Source organism: Pseudophryne corroboree, chromosome 6 (assembly GCF_028390025.1).
Source record: "Pseudophryne corroboree isolate aPseCor3 chromosome 6, aPseCor3.hap2, whole genome shotgun sequence".
NCBI lineage: Eukaryota > Metazoa > Chordata > Amphibia > Anura > Myobatrachidae > Pseudophryne > Pseudophryne corroboree.
Genome location: NC_086449.1, coordinates 699,061,941 through 699,081,690, shown reverse-complemented (window position 1 = coordinate 699,081,690; position 19,750 = coordinate 699,061,941). Strand labels below are relative to the sequence as shown.

The following is a 19,750-nucleotide window of genomic DNA, read 5'->3' as shown; positions in this document are numbered from 1 at the left end:
GTCTCATATACAGTATCCACCACAGACTAGGCTAAAATGCGTACCGGATTTCGTGGGGTGTCATGCAATGTCCACCCAAAAAGGCATATTCATACACCAAGGATTCCCCTCGATCTCTCCAGGTGCTGTATCCGTCTCTGGATCTGCAGTATCCAGGAAGTTCAATACCGGTTCAATGCAGTCTCCCCAATCAGATCACCAGGTGATCTGATTGGGGAGACTGCATTGAACCGGTATTGAACTTCCTGGATACTGCAGATCCAGAGACGGATACAGCACCTGGAGAGATCGAGGGGAATCCTTGGTGTACGAATATGCCTTTTTGGGTGGACATTGCATGACACCCCACGAAATCCGGTACGCATTCTAGCCTAGTCTGTGGTGGATACTGTATATGAGACTCAGTTTTTTTATTATAATTTTTGTGGGAAACACTTAATAATACTTTTGTGAATTTATTGAATAAAAACAATACTACTCTATATTCTCCTCTCTTTTCAAATTTTTTTTGGGTCCACATGGAATTGGTTTCCCATCGGGAGAAAAGAGAAAATCAAGATTAGAGGAACAAGATTACTGACATTTGAGTCCATCTGTTGAGACTATATTTGGTCTAAAACACTAGAAATCCCAGCAGAAGAAGGGAATAGTGTAATATTGTGGTATTTAAATCTGCCATCTTTTGTCACCAGGTTACCAAGAGGGTGCGCACGGTTGCTTACATTTGTCGTTATTGTCTTGTAATTTTTGGTGGTTGGGATCACCTTAGCCACTGTTGCTGCACTTTTGAGTTGGGGCGCTGTTTTTTGCAAACTTGTATTCTATTGTGCTGCATCTTGCTGCTGTAGGGTGCTGTGGTAGTATCCTGTCACTGTGCATAGGTCATCATCATTCCAGTCACAGTGGTATCTGGTATCTATCTAGTGGTATCTAATTCCAGACATTACTGCCGTCTAATTCCAGATATGTTACTGGCACATATTTCCACACATTAAAAAATGGAGAACAAAAATTTGGAGGGTAAAATAGGGAAAGATCAAGATTTACTTCCATCTAGTGCTGAAGCTGCTGCCACTAGTCATGGCAGAGACGATGAAATGCCATCAACGTCGTCTGCCAAGGCCGATGTCCAGTGTCATAGTAGAGAGCATGTAAAATCCAAAAAGCAAAAGTTCAGTAAAATGACACAAAAATCTAAATTAAAAGCATCTGAGGAGAAGCGTAAACTTGCCAATATGCCATTTACGACACGGAGTGGCAAGGAACGGCTGAGGCCCTGGCCTATGTTCATGGCTAGTGGTTCAGCTTCACATGACGATGGAAGCACTCATCCTCCCGCTAGAAAAATGAAAAGAGTTAAGCTGGCAAAAGCAAAGAACTGTGCGTTCTAAATCACAAATCCCCAAGGAGAGTCCAATTGTGTCGGTTGCAATGCCTGACCTTCCCAACACTGGATGGGAAGAGGTGCTCCTTCCACCATTTGCACACCCCCTGCAAGTGCTGGAAGGAGCACCCACAGTCCAGTTCCTGATATTCAAATTGAAGATGTCACTGTTGAAGTACACCAGGATGAGGATATGGGTGTTGCTGGCGCTGAGGAGGAAATTGACGAGGAGTATTCTGATGGTGAGGTGGTTTGTTTAAGTCAGACACCTGGGGAGACACCTGTTGTCCGTGGGACGAATAAGGCCATTGACATGCCTGGTCAAAATACAAAAAAAAAATCACCTCTTCGGTGTGGAATTATTTCAACAGAAATGCGGACAACAGGTGTCAAACCGTGTGTTGCCTTTGTCAAGCTGTAATAAGTAGGGGTAACGACGTTAACCACCAAGGAACATCCTCCCTTATACGTCACCTGGAGCACATTCATCAGAAGTCATTGACAAGTTCAAAAACTGTGGGTGACAGCGGAAGCAGTCCACTGACAACTAAATCCCTTCTTCCTCTTGTACCCAAGCTCCTGCAAACCACACCACCAACTCCCTCAGTGTCAATTTCCTCCTTAGACAGGAACACCAATAGTCCTACAGGCCATGTCACTGGCAAGTGTGACAACTCCTCTCCTAACTAGGATTCCTCCGATGGATCCTTGAGTGTAACGTCTACTGCTGCTGGTGCTGCTGTTGTTGCTGCTGGGAGTCGATCGTCATCCCAGAGGGGAAGTCGGAAGACCACTTGTACTACTTCCAGTAAGCAACTGACTGTCCAACAGTCCTTTGCGAGGAAGATGAAATATCACAGCAGTCATCCTGTTGCAAAGCAGATAACTCAGGCCTTGACAACTATGTTGGTGTTAGACGTGCGTCCGGTATCCACCGTTAGTTCACAGGGACTTAGAGAATTGCTTGAGGTAGTGTGTCCCCGGTACCAAATCCCATCTAGGTTCCACTTCTCTAGGCAGGCGATGCCGAGAATGTACACAGACGTCAGAAAAAGTGTCCTCAGTGTCCTTTAAAATGCAGTTGTACCCATTGTCCACTTAACCACGGACATGTGGACAAGTGGAGCAGGGCAGACTAAGGATTATATGACTGTGACAGCCCACTGGGTAGATGTATTGCCTCCCGCAGCAACAACAGCGGTGGCACCAGTAGCAGCATCTCACAAACGCTAACTCGTTCCTAGGCAGGCTACTCTTTGTATAACCGCTTTCCATAAGAGGCACACAGCTGACAACCTCTTACGGAAACTGAGGAACATCATCGCAGATTGGCTTACCCCAATTGGACTCTACTGGGGATTTGTGATATCGGACAACGCCACCAATATTGTGCGTGCATTACATGTGGGCAAATTCCAGCACGTCCCATGTTTTGCACCTACAATTCATTTGGTGGTGCATAATTTTTTTTAAAATGACAGGGGCGTGCAGGAGATGCTGTCGGTGGCCCGAAGAATTGTGGGCAACTTTCAGCATTCAGCCACCACGTGCTGAAGACTGGAGCACCAGCAAACAGTCATGAACATGCCCTGCCATCAGCTGAAGCAAGAGGTGGTAACGAGGTGGAATTCAACACTCTATATGCTTCAGAGGATGGAGGAGCAGCAAAAAGCCATTCAAGCCTATACATCTGCCTACGATATAGGCAAAGGAGGGGGAATGCACCTGACTCAAGCGCAGTGGAGAATGATTTCCATGTTGTGCAAGGTTCTCCAACCCTTTGAACTTGCCACACGTGAAGTCAGTTCAGACACTGCTAGCCTAAGTCAGGTCATTCCCCTCATCAGGCTTTTGCAGAAGCAGCTGTAGAGATTGAAAGAGGAGCTAAAATGGAGTGATTCCGCTAGGCATGTGGGACTTGTGGATGGAGCCCTTCATTCGCTTAACCAGGATTCACGGGTAGTCAATCTGTTGAAATCAGAGCACTACATTTTGGCCACCGTGCTTGATCCTAGGTTTAAAGCCTACGTTGTATCTCTCTTTCCGGCAGACACAAGTCTGCAGATGTTTAAAGACCTGCTGGTGAGACAATTGTCAAGTTAAGTGGAATGTGACCCGCCAACAGCTCCTCCTTCATTTTCTACCGCCACTGGAGTTGCCAGGAAAAGGATAAAATTTCCAAAACCACCCACTTGCGGTGATGCAGAGCAGTCAGGAGCAAGTGCTGACATCTGGTCCGGACTGATGGACCTGCCAACGATTACTGACATGTCGTCTACGTTCACTGCATATGATTCTGTCACCATTGAAAGAATGATGGAGGATTATATGAGTGACAGCATCACTGTAGGCATGTCAGACAGTCCGTACGTATACTGGCAGGAAAAAGAGGCAATTTGGAGGCCCTTGCACAAACTGGCTTTATTTTACCTAAGTTGCCCCCCCTCCAGTGTGTACTCCGAAAGAGTGTTTAGTGCAGCCGGTCACCTTGTCAGCGATCGGCGTAGGAGGTTACTTCCAGAAAATGTGGAGAAGATGATGTTCATCAAAATTAATTATAAATTCCTCTGTGGAGACATTTACCAGCAATTGCCTCCAGAAAGTACACAGGGACCTGTGATGGTGGATTCCAGTGGGGACGAATTAATACTCTGTGTGGAGGAGGATGTACACAGTGAAAGGGGGGAGGAATCGGACGATGAGGATGAGGTGGACATCTTGCCTCTGTAGAGCCAGTTTGTGCAAGGAGAGATTGATAGCTTCTTTTTTGGTGGGGGCCCAAACCAACCAGTCATTTCAGCCACAGTCGTGTGGCAGACCCTGTCGCTGAAATGATTGGTTTGTTAAAGTGTGCATGTCCTGTTTATACAACATAAGGGTGGATGGGAGGGCCCAAGGACAATTCCATCTTGCACCTCTTTTTTTATTTATCTTTGCATCATATGCTGTTTGGGGACTATTTTTTTAAGTGCCATCCTGTCTGACACTGCAGTGCCACTCCTAGATGGGCTATGTGTTTGTGCCGCCCACTTGGGTTGCTTAGCTTAGTCATCCAGCGACCTCGGTGTAAATTTTAGGACTAAAAATAATATTGTGAGGTGTGAGGTGTTCAGAATAGACTGGAAATGAGTGGAAATTATGGTTATTGAGGTTAATAATACTATAGGATCAAAATTACCCCCAAATTCTATGATTTAAGCTGTTTTTGAGGTTTTTTTAAAAAAAAACACTGACTCCAAAACGCATCCGAATCCGACAAAAATCCGAAAGGATGGTTTTGCCACAACGCGTCCGAATCCAAAACACGACCGTTGAACCGAAACCAAAACACGAAAAATGCCCGCTGCACATCTCTATATCTAGTACTGATGAACCTTACACATTATACTACATGGAATGATCCAAAATTCACATTATGCCACACACTGTGAGCCAAAATTCACATGGAATAAGCCAAAATTCACATTATGCCACATGGAATGAGCCAAAATTCTTACGGAATGAGACAAAATTCACATTATGCCATACAGAATCAGGCAAAATTTACATTATGCCACACAGTATGTGCCAACATTCAGGGACAGGGAGAGTGACAGCAGGGACATAGGGACAGGGAGACTGACAGAGGGACATAGGGACAGGGAGACTGACAGAGGGACATACAGTAGGGACAGGGAGAATGACAGAGAGACATAGGGACAGGAAGAGTGACAGCAGGGACAGGGAGTGTGACAGAGGGACATTGGGACAGTGAGAGTGGCAGCAGGGACATAGGGACAGAGAGAGTGACAGAGGGACAGGGAGTGACAGCAGGGACAGGGAGAGTGACAGAGAGAAAGACAGCAAGAACACACAGTAGGGAGAGAGAAAGGCAGCAGGGTAAGATTACCTAATGAGCAGCGGCGGTGCGGAGGAGGCTGTGGTCGTCAACGGCAGTGCGGTTGCTGAAGAGGCTGTGGTTGGCGGCAGTGAGGAGGAGGGGGCTGTGGGCAGCGGCGGTGCGGAAGAGGAAGCTGTGGGCGGTTATGCGGAGGAGGCTGTGGTCCGCCTATGACCACCACTATTTTAAATCTTCCGCAGACTGGCAGCCAAGAGAGCTCCAACTGGCCGAATTTGAAATGATTTATATATATATATATATATATATATATATGAGAACAAGCAGTATGAGCGCAAATACCAAGGTAAAAGTTTTTTAAAAAGTCCCGTGGAACTACAAGTCCAAGGCTGGACAAGAAACAATGTTCCTCAAAATCACTGACAGCCAATATTATTTGGTAGAAGAAACCTGTCAGTGCGCACTTCTGGGACTTCCACCCGAACGGGTGGTAGTCCTGCCAAGAAATTGAAGAAGCAGGTAGCGCCAATAGTGCATTAAAAGAGTACAGCAATTTTATTTAAAAATCCAAATCGGTAACAAGTGTGAACCCGTACCATGGATTATTTGTAATCAGAGTCCTAACCGCCATTAGCCCTTGTTCATGGGGTATAGAAGTATATAGATTGCTGACATCTATAGTGGCCAGTATGCAATTCAAAGGAACTTCTGTAATCCTTCCCAATTGAATTAATAAATCTGTTGTGTCCTTAAGGCAAGATGCTCTGGCTTGAATGCACGGTTGTAAATGAAAGTCCAGGAAAATGGAAATACTTTGATAGAGAGAACCACGTGCAGAGATGATGGGTCGTGCTGGTGGATGGCGACTGTCTTTATGGATCTTCGGTAAGGAATAAAGGACCGGTGTTACAGGGAATGGAGTGGTTAATGCTGCCCTTGCTGGAAAACATGTCTGTCTGTGAGCACCCACATCTGACTTTCTTATTCTAAAGGAACATACCTTTTACTGGATTTTTTTCACTTCTTATGGTGCACGTCTCGTTTTATTCCCCGCTGAGGGAGCCGTGAGTGCCGCAGACTGTATGCTATGTTTGGAGACATCCTTGCTGGGGATGTTATACGGAGGGCACCGGCCTTATTTATTTGTATTGCCTAGTATGGAGTGCTGCTGACTACTGCAAATACTATTATGACATGCTGCCCTTGCTGGAAAACATGTCTGTCTGTGAGCACCCACATCTGACTTTCTTATTCTAAAGGAACATACCTTTTACTGGATTTTTTTCATTTTTTCACTTCTTATGGTGCACACCTGTTTATTTTGCACATTGGCACTTTAAATATATGTGAATCTCTTTGGAAGCAACTTTTGACATATATTCTGGGATGGCCACTTCTAGCAATGCAGGAGTGGATGCCCTCATTGCGGCAATTGAACTGTCACAGGGAGAGACGTTCAGCTACTCTGACACCGATGCTGCCAAGATATACTTTAAGGATAACCTAATTCCATCTGGGGAAAGTGTGGATAATATCCAATTATACAGAGAATTATTGAAGCTCAAACGCAAAGAACAAGACTACCATTATCATGGAGTCACTCTATCCGATTACCACAGGGAGGGTAAAATCCCTCGGGGCTTTCGCATTAAAAATGTCCCCACTATTGGGCGCTTCAATATCCAATTCTGCAAAAAATGGATATCCATTTTAAATAAATGCTCATATGATTTGATTCTTCTAGTGATAGAGGAGGTCACTCGGGAGTTAAATACCATACGATCAAAGATTGAAACATTTGAATACTCACATAAAGTTACCTTAGAGGCGGATACCGCGAATGATTGGTATACCAAGATTAATGTACAGATAGAAAAATACCGTAAGGATTTAATTCAGTACAAACGCAATAAGCTTGAAAAGGTGAATAATGATTACCTCAAACGTCAAGTATACCCATGGATTTCTGGCACCCAACTTAATCGGGGTCCACCACGCAGGCGACCATATAACCGCTATAGGGTTACACAATTAGATACTGAAACATCTACAGATGGATCTGCCTCCCAGAGTGAAAATGATCTCCAAGATAACTTCCCAGGTCGACCCCCTTTAGGGGCACGCAACCGCGCACAGTTGGCAGATCCCGACGGCGCTACACGAGGAGGGGTGGGCAAAGGCAGAGGCAAAGGGATAGGTCGAACCCCTTACACCCGACGGAAATAATGTTCAACCTGTCAGACAGAACCTTCTCTCCGATGGAGAAAAAAATCTTATCCAAAGGTCTTAATTTCGTTCCTACGAATAGAATCTATCCCTTCGAATGGAAGGTGGAACAGTTCAAACTGGGTCGTCAACTTAGGGTTAAAGAATACTTTAACTCTAACTTGCCTGTGAACAACACGACTACACCGTTACCCTCTGCCCTACGTAAAAGGTCCAAATTTGACCCATCTTCACAAAATCAAGCTATACGCACCTACTGTAAAACTGTGGACCATCAAGTACAGCATGATATTAAAAATGAAACACCAGGTTATTCAAACCTTTCTAAAAAGGAATGGGAGACGTTACTGCAAATGAGTAAGTACGATGATGTCGTATTTCGCCCGGCTGACAAGGGGGGAGCCCTTGTAGTCCAGAACACTGCGGACTATGTGGCCGAACTAGATCATCAATTAAAGGACACTCTAACTTATCAGAAAATTACTCATGATCCAACTGCCCGCTATAAGCGAGAATTAGATCCTATTTTAGTGAGAGCACTCAATGATGGCTTACTAACAAAAGAAGAATGTGAAGCATTAACCACTCCATTCCCTGTAACACCGGTCCTTTATTCCTTACCGAAGATCCATAAAGACAGTCGCCATCCACCAGCACGACCCATCATCTCTGCACGTGGTTCTCTCTATCAAAGTATTTCCATTTTCCTGGACTTTCATTTACAACCGTGCATTCAAGCCAGAGCATCTTGCCTTAAGGACACAACAGATTTATTAATTCAATTGGGAAGGATTACAGAAGTTCCTTTGAATTGCATACTGGCCACTATAGATGTCAGCAATCTATATACTTCTATACCCCATGAACAAGGGCTAATGGCGGTTAGGACTCTGATTACAAATAATCCTGCCTATAAAGGTCCGGATATTGATCTCTTCATGGAATTATTAAAACTTACTTTACAGCGCAATTATTTTTTATTTAACAATCAATATTTCCTTCAATTGCAAGGTTGTTCCATGGGCAGTAATGTTTCCCCTTCTGTCGCTAACAGTTTTATGTTTCAGGTGGAGGATCAATTATTCTTTTCAGAAGAAACAGTTCGTTTAAATGTTTTGTTATATTTAAGGTTTATAGATGACCTGCTGGTCCTTTGGACGGGCACTCGGGAGTCCCTTTCTGCCTTAATTGACACACACAATCATTCCACTACTCCGATTAAGCTAACTTACAATATTGACTCTGAGAGTGTCAATTATCTAGATGTACAGATTAAGATCTGTGATGGCAAAATTACCACCAATATGTTTGTGAAACCCACAGACCGCAATAACATCTTACTCCCTTCCAGCCACCATCCTAAAGCATTACTTAGTGGTCTCCCTTACTCACAGATGCTTAGAGTGAGAAGAATTGTGAGTGATGAATCTAAGGTTGAGGCATCCCTCGATACTATGATTGCTAAATTTATTGAACAAGGGTACCATCTAGCTGAGTTAAATATTTTAAAAACCCGGGTTCTAAATACACCATGTTCACAATTATTGGAGCCAGGAAAGAAAAAAACCCATCAGGATAAATTCATCTGGGTCAATAAATGTAACACCCTTAGTAATAAAATTAATCGAACGAGCAAAAATTTTTGGCCCATAATCCAATCCGATCAACAAACACCCGCTTAATGCCAGCTTACAAACGCGGGCGTAACCTGCGTGATCATTTGGTGAAAACTAATATTCAGTTTCCCCCACATTCCTCATTTACATCTAATCCCTCGTCCTCCTTTCTGAACCCTTTGAAGGTTGGATGCTTTAAATGTCTTGGCTGCACCACCTGCAACCATATGATTGTTGGCAATAGTTTTTGCCATCCATACACTGGAAAACGGTATAAAATCCGCCATAGATTAACGTGTTCCACAAAGTTTGTCATATATATGTTAAGTTGCCCTTGCGGCTTACATTATATTGGCAAAACTGAATGTACATTTAAAGAAAGGATGGCAGGCCACCGGGCTTCTATAAGAGCTGCCCTGTCCACTGGCAAAAGCGACCAGCCGGTCGCTCGACATTTTCTAACCGCCAATCATTCTTTAGCGGTTTTGAGACATCAAATTATTGATCACATTCCCCCCCTTAAACGTGGAGGTGATAGGGGGTTAATTCTCTTGAAAGCAGAGGCCCGTTGGATTTTTTTGCTGGACACCCTTTCACCCAGAGGTTTAAATGAACACTCTGGGCTACATTGTTTTCTTTAAGACCTACAAATTAGCCATTATGTCTCCATCTAATGTATCCCATGTTATAGATGTTACATCATTACAGTACAGTATTTATTTACTAATATGGGCTTGTTATTATACATTTATTTTGATATATTTAGGATAACATCGGATTAATCTGCAGATGTCACCTATATAAATATGAAGAACAGTGATGGTCAACAAACATGGATATATATCTTAAATTACTGCCTTTGACACATATGTGTATAGTCTTGCTGCATTAATTGATAGTATCCTCTAGGAGTTACTTCTCAGTCACATGATTTTTAATGCCGATTGTATGTCTTGTTTCTTTCACTTTAACAGCTCATTATGCTGTTTTCACTTACAGGTGTAACGGGGCTCTCCGTGACGCAGCGTCTGGCGCGGCACTGTGACGTCATTGTTGATGGACGTGAAGCGGGCGGACGGCGGGCGCCATGGACGGCCTCGATGGTATATAGGTATGTTATGTAAGCATTGTGTTATATGTCCTGATGAAAATGTTTTATTCACAACATTGAAACGTTGACTCTCTCCGTGACTTCGTCTCGTTTTATTCCCCGCTGAGGGAGCCGTGAGTGCCGCCGACTGTATGATATAGATAGATATATATATATATATATATATATATATATTAGTGATGAGCGGATTCGGTTTTACTCGGTTCTCAAAACAGAATCTTATTGGCTATCCGAAACACGTGACATCCGTGAGCCAATAAGATGCCGTTTTGAGAACCGAGTAAAACCGAATCCGATCATCACTAATATATATATATATATATATATATATATATATAATCCATCTTCATCTGCTACTATGTGCTGAGTTGTAGCTGTGGCGGGGTATATATATATATGGTGCTACTGTGCGGCGTAATTTGAATAATGGAGACTACTGTGCACCATTATATGAATTGGTGTTATTTTGTGGCCACACCCCTTCCCCATGAAGCCACGCCCCTATATATTTTTGCAAGCGCCGGTGGCGCGCACTGCCGCCGTTTTACATTAAGGGGGGGGCGCCGATTCCCTTTCTTGCTCACAATGCTAAAATGTCTAGTTACGGCACTGGTTGTAGCTAAGTGAGCATTGTAACGTTCTTATTTAGTCCTGGGGGTTCTGGATCTGCAAAGTTGTAATAGTCTTCTTAGCTACTGTTTGGTCTTATAATACCTTGCTATAATGCTGTTCTAATGCTACAGGTTCGGTCTAACACACCCAACATTCTAATATTCAGATGGTATGTTGGTAACCTTTGAACTTTGGAAAGCTCGGACATGCATCGACTTGATGAAGCCCTGTGGATGTCCTAGTTCTAAAGCTCTAATTGACCATAGGTAGGCCTAATCCTGTAAACACTGTAATGCTTTGATTGCATAGCCATAGAAATCAGAATGAATACTTGTGAAAACACTCATAAGGCAGGAGACATATAGGGACAAATTCAATTAGGCTCAAAAACACATTTTCGCGCTAAAAACCACAAATTTACTACAAATCACGAAATGCGCCTATCCAATTGTCCGCAAAAATGGATTCACAGTAATTTTACCGCAAATTTCAATTCACCACCTCTGAGCAAGTGATATACTTGGGAAAAATCCCTATTTTAAGTTAAAAAGTCGGGATTTAATTATTTTTAATTGGAAAATAATGACATTTCCTTTTTGGGGTGAAAACACGCAAAATTATAGAAATCGGGTTACAAGGTATGGGACAGATATATTGGGGTGATTTATCAGTGGGACAAGTGTTTATAGACTTGCAGTTGGGAGTAATCGGTCTGTTTTCACTTTTTTTTTTAAAAAGTCCTTAAAATGGCCCAAATATATACTTATACCCATTTTTATGTAACCCAAATTAATTTGTATCACCTTTTTTGCTGGAATTTTTTTTTTTTTTAGCTTTCTATCATTTCTTTACATTTTTTAAAATATTTATAAAACAGCCATTTGACCCAATTTAAGTACCTGAAATTCTTTAATTCTAACCAATAATAAACTTCTATATTGTTATCCGATGTCAGTTCAGCTTTTTTTGGAGGGTGCGGTACAGGCAAATTTACCCATTTTTCACTGCTGGCCCCAATTTTCATGGTAATCCCGTTCTTGCGAATTTGCAATTGAATAGACAAATCGCAGGAGCGCACATTCCCACAAAAAGCCCATTCTTGCAGTAAACATGCAGTGACAGCTGCGAAAATGGCAATTTTGCGTCAAATTGAATTCGACCCATAATAGGCTATTTTGAAACATGACATCTATGGGCCTAATTCAGACCTGATCGTAGCAGCAAACTTGTTAGCAGACGGGCAAAACCACGTGCACTACGGGGGGGGGGGGGGGAGATATAATATGTGCAGAGAGAGTTAGATTTGGGTGGGGTGTGTTAAAACTGTTCGCTCGTTGACGATTTTTGCTATGCTGTTAAATGCCCATGCGCATGGTACGCAGCGCGCATGCGCTTAGTTATTTCGTGCGGTGCTTTTCAGTCGCACTGCTGATCGGTGAGTGATTGACAGGAAAGGGGCGTTTCTGAGTGGTAACGGAGCATTTTCCGGGAGTGTACTAAAAAACGCAGGCGTGTCAGGCAAAAACGCGGGAGTGTCTGGAGAAACGGGGGAGTGGCTGGCCGAACGCAGGGCGTGTTTGTGACGTCAAACCAGGAACTAAACGGACTGAGCTGATCGCAATCTAGGAGTAGGTCTGGAGCTACTCAGAAACTGCAAGGAATTATTTATTAGCAGTTCTGCTAATCTTTCGTTCGCTATTCTGCTATGCTAAGATACACTCCCAGGGGGCGGCGGCCTAGCGTTTGCAATGCTGCTAAAAGCAGCTAGCGAGCGAACAACTCGGAATGACCACCACAGTTTTGCCCATCTGCTAACAAATTTGCTGCTACGATCAAGTCTGAATTAGGCCCTATGTACCAAACTTAACATAAGTATAATAGGGGTGCACCTTGAAAACCTGTGGAACTCTCCTTTCATATACTTTAATCTACCACAACGGTGGCAAGTGCTTTGGGTCCACAGCTGCATCTCATTCTGCTTTCCTCTATTGCATGTGGTATTGAATCCTACTCCATTTGTCCGGCACCCAACATCTGCAACAATACGGTAAACTATTTGATGCCTCCTTCTGGATGGGGCTGCATGGGCTGCTGTGAAATGGGCACTACAGGTGCTATTTTTGTAGGAAAATCGGTTCAGGGACTGTGGGCGGGGCAGTGGTGGGTGGTTATGTGGGTGGGGCTACAAAAGAGGTGGGGCATCAATTGGTGGATGAACTTTTTTTAAACACATAATGTGCTATATATACACATACTGCCCCCATTAGTGCCACATATACACATAATGCCCCCAGTAGTGCCAGATACACAATGCCCCCAGCAGTGCCAGATACATACTTCCCCCAGCAGTTCCTGTTACACAATGCCCCCATCAGTGGCAGTTACACAATGTCCCCGGCAGTTCCAGTTACACAATGCCCTCGGCAGTGCCAGATACATAATGCTCCCAGCAATGGCAGTTATACAGTGCCCCCAGTAGTGCCAGATACACAATGCCCCCAGTTGTGCCAGTTACAAGATGCACCCCAGTGCCAGATCCATAATGACCCCAGCAGTGCCAGTTACACAATGACCCCAGTAGTGCCAGATACACAATAACCCAAGTAGTACCAGTTACACAATGCCACCAGCAGTGCCAGATCCATAATGACCCCAGCAGTGTCAGTTACACAATGGCCCCAGTAGTGCCAGATACACAATGCCCCCAGTAGTGCCAGTTATACAATGCCCCCAGTAGTGCCGGATACACAATAGCCCAAGTAGTACCAGTTACACAATGCCCCAAGGAGTGCCAGTTACACAGTGCCCACAGTAGTGCCAGATACACAATGCCCCCAGTAGTGCCAGTTACACAATGCCCCCAGTAGTGCCAGTTACACAATGCCTCCAGTAGTGCCAGTTACACAATGCCTCCAGTAGTGCCAGTTACACAATGCCTCCAGTAGTGCCAGTTACACAATGCCTCCAGTAGTGCCAGTTACACAATGCTCCCAGTAGTGCCAGTTACACAATGCCTCCAGTAGTGCCAGATACACAATTCTACCGGTATAGTGCTAACCTCTGTTGTTGTTGTTGTTGCTGCTGTCACCGATTCCCGTGTCTGAGGGGAGGGGAGGTGAACACAGTGCAGCGCGCATCTCTCCTGCCCCTCACTGTGTCCCATCTCTGGTGGCCATATTAAGCAGCCCGCATCGTCACTGCCATGAGTATCACAGCCAGGGCCGTTTCTAGACAATTTGGCTCCCTGTGCGAGATTTCAAAATGCGCCCCCCCCCCCCCCCCCCATTGGTATTAAAAAAAAATGCGTGCCCCCCCCCCATATAGCCAGAAAAAAAGCATGCGCGCGCCGAAGGCGCGCACTCCCGACAAGGCTGTGTGGCCTGATTAAAATGGGCGTGGTCTCATTTCAGTGGGCGTGGCCTCGTCTGATATCACACCCACCACAGGGAGAAAAAATAAAAATAAAAAAGTCCCCTTTTTACACATTACACCAGGCAAGTGTCCCCATATTACACAGCGCGGCAGGCAGGTGTCCCCATTTACAAAGTGCGGCAGGCAGGTGTCCCCATTTTACAAAGTGCGGCAGGCAGGTGTCCCCATTTAACAAAGTGCGGCAGGCAGGTGTCCCCATTTTACACAGTACGGTAAGCAGATATCCCCATTTTACACAGTACGCAGGCAGGTGTCCCCATTTTACACAGTACGCAGGCACGTGCCCCCATTATACACAGTACGCAGGCACGTGCCCCCATTTTACACAGTGCGGCAGGTATCCCCATTTTACACAGTGCGGTAGGTATCCCCATTTTATACAGTGCGGCAGGTGCCCCCATTTTACACAGTGCGGCAGGTATCCCCATTTTATACAGTGCGGCAGGTATCCCCATTTTATACAGTGCGGAAGGTATCCCCATTTTATACAGTGCGGCAGGTATCCCCATTTTATACAGTGCGGCAGGTGCCCCCATTTTACACAGTGCGGCAGGTATCCCCATTTTATACAGTGCGGCAGGTATCCCCATTTTATACAGTGCGGCAGGTATCCCCATTTTATACAGTGCGGCAGGTATCCCCATTTTACACAGTGCGGAAGGTGCCCCCATTTTACACAGTGCGGCAGGTGCCCCCATTTTATACAGTGCGGCAGGTGCCCCCATTTTACACAGTGCAGCAGGTATCCCCATTTTATACAGTGCGGCAGGTGCCCCCATTTTACCATTTTACACAGTGCGGCAGGTGCCCCCATTTTACACAGTGCGGCAGGTATCCCCATTTTACACAGTGCGGCAGGTGTCAAGTGGGGAGAGAGGGAGAGAGAGAGAGAGAGAATACTTACAACTTGCCGCTCTTCGGGTCCCGCGCGCCGGCCGCCTCCTCCGTCGATGGTTATCTTCTCCAGTCCTCTCCTCCCTCTCTCTTCCACCCGAGCGCTCCTGCTCGGGGGGCGGGGCTTCGCGGAATGACGCGTTTGCGTCGTGACGTCACGACGCAAACGCGTCATTCCGCAAAGCCCCGCCCCCCGAGCAGGAGCGCTCGGGGGGAGAGAGAGGGAGGAGAGGAGTAGTCACGAAGTGCCGCGGCGGGCGCCCCGTGCGGTTGCACGGCTCGCCCGCCGCTAGAAACGGCACTGATCACAGCCTATACCAGGGCTGGGGAACCTTTTTTCTACCGAGGGCCATTTGGATATTTATAAAATCCTTCGGGGGCCATACAAGTCTGCCCCCGCGCGCGCCAAAAAATGGGGGTGGCCAGTTAAAATGGGACATGATACACATATGCCCCCAATAGTGCAGTGCCAGATCCACAATTGCCCCCACAGTGCCAGGTATACAAATGCCCCTCACAGTGCCAGGTATACAAATGCCCCCACAGTGCCAGGCATACAAATGCCCCTCACAGTGCCAAGCATACAAATGCCCCCACAGTGCCAGGTATACAAATGCCCCTCACAGTGCCAGGTATACAGATGCCCCCACAGTGCCAGGTATACAAATGCCCCCACAGTGCCAGGTATACAAATGCCCCTCACAGTGCCAGGTATACAGATGCCCCCACAGTGCCAGGTATACAGATGCCCCTACAGTGCCAGGTATACAGATGTCCCCACAGTGCCAGGTATGCAGATGTCCCCACAGTGCCAGGTATACAAATGCCCCTCACAGTGCCAGGTATACAAATGCCCCTCACAGTGCCAGGTATACAAATGCCCCTCACAGTGCCAGGTATACAGATGTCCCCACAGTGCCAGGTATACAGATGACCCCCACAGTGCCAGGTATACAGATGCCCCCCCCCCCGTCCCACTTACCGCTCCTTTCGGCGGGTACACGGAGGAGAGCGCGGCTATGTTGGGCGGTGGTGTGTAAGACTTGAAACCAGCCGCCGGTTTGAGAGCCAATCAGAGCTCGCGGACCGGCAGCCGCGGCTCCTGATTGGCTGCTGGTCCGCGAGCTCTGATTGGCTCTCGAACCGGCGGCTGGTTTCAAGTCCTACACGCTGCCGCCGCTGCCCGACAGTGACAGCTGAGACACGCTGCCGCCGGACTGTGCGGCGGCGTGTCTCACTGAGAGGAGCGGGTGGGCCGGACCAAATGGCTTCGCGGGCCGGAGGTTCCCCACCCCTGGCCTATACAATCACTGGTGCACCCGCTTCCTCTGTAAGTGATCGTGGTGGCTTGCCCCTTCTCCAAGACCAGCCACCTGTGTGCTGCAGCTGAACCATCCAAAGAAGTCATTCTCTTCTGCTGGACTTGGCCAGCAAAATTGCCCCAAAAGCATTCCCCCCACCCCCCAACCTATCCCCTTGCTCCTTCCCCTCTAACCCTTTCAAACTGAGCGGAGAACCCGAGTTATTGCTGGGGCATGCCGGCGTGGGTGATGTAGTATAGCGAATAAGCGGATGTAGTGTAGTGATGTAGTGCAGTGTATAGGGGGATGTAGTGTAGTGTTGTAATGCGGCATATAGGTATATATACTGTAGTGATGTAGTGCGGCATATAGGGAACGTACAGTAGTGCAGCATATGGGGGCATACGTGGGCATGTCAAGTAGACGCTTTGGCATTTGGGGAACATGTTGCTGTGGAGGGGGCATGTCAGTAAGACACTGTGGGCATTTGGGGCACACAAGGGGGGATGTGGGGAAACTGCTACTGTGGAGGGGCACAGGTAATCATTACAACAAAGTACTGTCTCTTTTTTTTTTAGTGGGGCAGCCCAAAATCATATTGTTGCCCCTGGGCCCACTTCTAGCTAGTTCCACCACTGTTCACCACTCTTCAGATCCTCGGACATTTTTTTTTTTTTTTAAAGGGGTAATCACTTACAAGGCAAAATCATGTCTTGTAAGTGATGGCAACTTTAAAAAAAATTCTGAGATTAGCCAGCAGCCTGCACCTTCGGCGATCTCGGCATCCATTACATCCTGCCGTCAGTGTTTGAAATGTAATAGAAATGTACTGTAGTTGGTGCTCTTGGGCAGAGATGCTGCATCTTGTGGGAGTGCTGTGGCCATGATGCTGAAAGTGATTATAAACTGTACAAAGACGCTTTATCGCTCTGACTGAAGGCCATATTCAGACTGTGGGCCAGATGCATCATCGCTTGGAAAGTGATAAAATGGAGAGTGGAAAAGTACCAGCCGATCAGCTCCTCACAGCCATTTCTGCTGCGGGCTCCACTGGGCTCCACAAGGATAGACATTGGGGTGTAGAGTAGGATCTTGATCCGAGGCACCAACAGGTTCAAAGCTTTGATTGTTCCCAGAATGCACAGCGCCGCCTCCTCTATAACCCCGCCTCCCTGCACAGGAGCTCAGTTTTGTAGTTGGTGCTGCAGTAAGCAGGCACATAACAGAGGGGCTGCTCCAGGCAGCCCTAAGAAGAGCTTTTTTTTGAAGAAAAAAGTGAAGACTTCAAGGGCAGCAGTGGTGGTAAATGTCAGACGACATTCACTGCGGCAGCTCCAGCTCCAGCTCTCCCCAGCGGCGCTGTACACTCCCGAGCCCTGGTTGCCGGGTAACTACAGCAGGAGGCTCCGGTTTTCTTCACAGTCAGGCACACACGACTGGGGCTCTCCGGGATCGCATGGCCGCACTTCAGGAGGTGGTAAGTGGGTCCCGCTTGCGGGACCCAGTCTTTATCGCGATCCGGCGCGGTCAGTGGGAGGCGGGCCGCGCGCGCTGGCGGTGGGCACTGTGGCAGTACAGGCGATCCTATTAGCTCACCAGGGCATGGGTGTAGGTCAGGTTTTCTCTCTAAACCATTTTCAGTAGCCCACAGTACCCGGTGGTTCTGCCAGCAGGGGGATAAGGCTTAGACCTGAAGCCCCAGCCCCAGGGCGCCATTTCCCGCAAATGTTCCCGCCCTGGAGCTGCATATCTGTCTCTCCCTCAGACCCTGTCAGTGTCTGGGCGCCATTATCTCTCAGCTTCACTGTTCCTGGGACTGCTTGGGCAAATCCTCCTGTGTAAAGCCGCCTGGTTGTCAGTGCTGTGACTTTACATGACATTTAAGTATTCTACCTGCCTTTTTAGACAGTGCTAGTTAAGAAAGACTGCATTTAGTCAGGGTTTTCTAGTACAATTACCCTATGATATACATCCAGTTCTTACTGTGCAGTGTTATATCTATTGACTACATAGCTATATATAAGCTAGTCCAGTGCAGTATTATTGTTAGTAATAACCTCTGCATTGTACAAACTGTGACTATATGTGTGTGCATTAGATAGCTGAGTGGTGTCCATTTCGTGTCTTTCACTCAACTTGCTATCCCTATATTCTATAACCTGAGGGGGCTTGGTGCGCCAGGTTTTATATTGATATAGGATTTTCACAAAGAAATACTTTAATACGTATTTTTCTCTGTGATTTAGTCACCATATCTCTCCTTTATCTCTCCTTTATCTCTGCTGGTGCTGACTACACTGCGCAGGGGTTTGGGCTAGAGGTATTGTGCTGCTGATAATTGTACTGTGTTACCTGTTACTGCAAGTTATATCATGTCTGCTTCTGAGGGTAATGGTTCTGGGGCTGAACACACTACAGGTGTTGCTGAAGCCACAGACCCCTATGAGGAAAATATAGCAGCTGGGGGCTCTGGTTCTGGGGGCTCCTTGCCCCCAGTGGGACTGTGGCAATGGGGGTACATAATGACCCACCATGGGCCGCTTTTTCCATGCTTCTACATACGCTAGTTAATAAACTAACACCCCCTATGGGACCCCCTATGCCGGTACAGCCGTATGTGGTCCCTGCAGCTAACCCGCCGTGGGCGGACGATTTATCTGCTCAATTGAGGAAGTTGAACCAGTCCCTGACTACTAAAAAGTCTGACCATCACTTGCCTAAGCCCAAGGGGTCCTCTAAGCGAGCTCTTGTCTCCTCACAATCCACTTCTGTCACTGACACCTCGTCTGATGAAGACGGCACTTGCACTGACCCCACAGGTTCTGATTCGCCTCTCCTCTGCCTTGGTCACTGCTTCCCATGCACGAGTTCAGGATTTTGCCCGTGCTGCACCCCTTCATTGGAATGCGCTCCCCCGCTCCATTAGACTCTCCCCGACCTTGCAAAGCTTCAAACGGGCATTGAAAACCCACCTATTCATCAAAGCGTACCCCTCCAATGCATAACCTAGTCCTTAGGCTGCTCCTCCATCCCCCTGCCCCATGCCTTGGACATCTCTGCTTTGCTCGCATACCACCATCAGGCTTACCTGCTTGCACCTCATGTCATCTGTCTGTTGCCCCTCCCCACTAGATTGTTAGCTCTTCAGAGCAGGGCCCTCTTTCCTCTTGTCTAAACCCTCTTCTTGACACATTTCACTCAGCGACCATCTTTACCTGCTTTCTCTCCTGCTGGTAAAGGCTCATCTCTATCTATGGCCGCCAGCCCCAAGTAGTACAATGATTACTCCTTCGCTACTTACATCTAAGCTGTATTATGTTTTGAGAATTGTGTTGC

The 19,750-nt window shown here is 46.6% G+C and overlaps 1 long non-coding RNA gene across 1 annotated transcript in view; it reads left to right on the top strand.

Annotated features, from left to right (window-relative positions):
• LOC134935583 (uncharacterized) overlaps positions 1–19,750 on the top strand; it is a 108,733-nt gene that overhangs the window by 22,070 nt on the left and 66,913 nt on the right. The window contains exon 2 of the long non-coding RNA XR_010180268.1: positions 10,064–10,175. This is a non-coding gene — a long non-coding RNA (uncharacterized LOC134935583). The remainder of the gene's footprint in view (positions 1–10,063; positions 10,176–19,750) is intronic.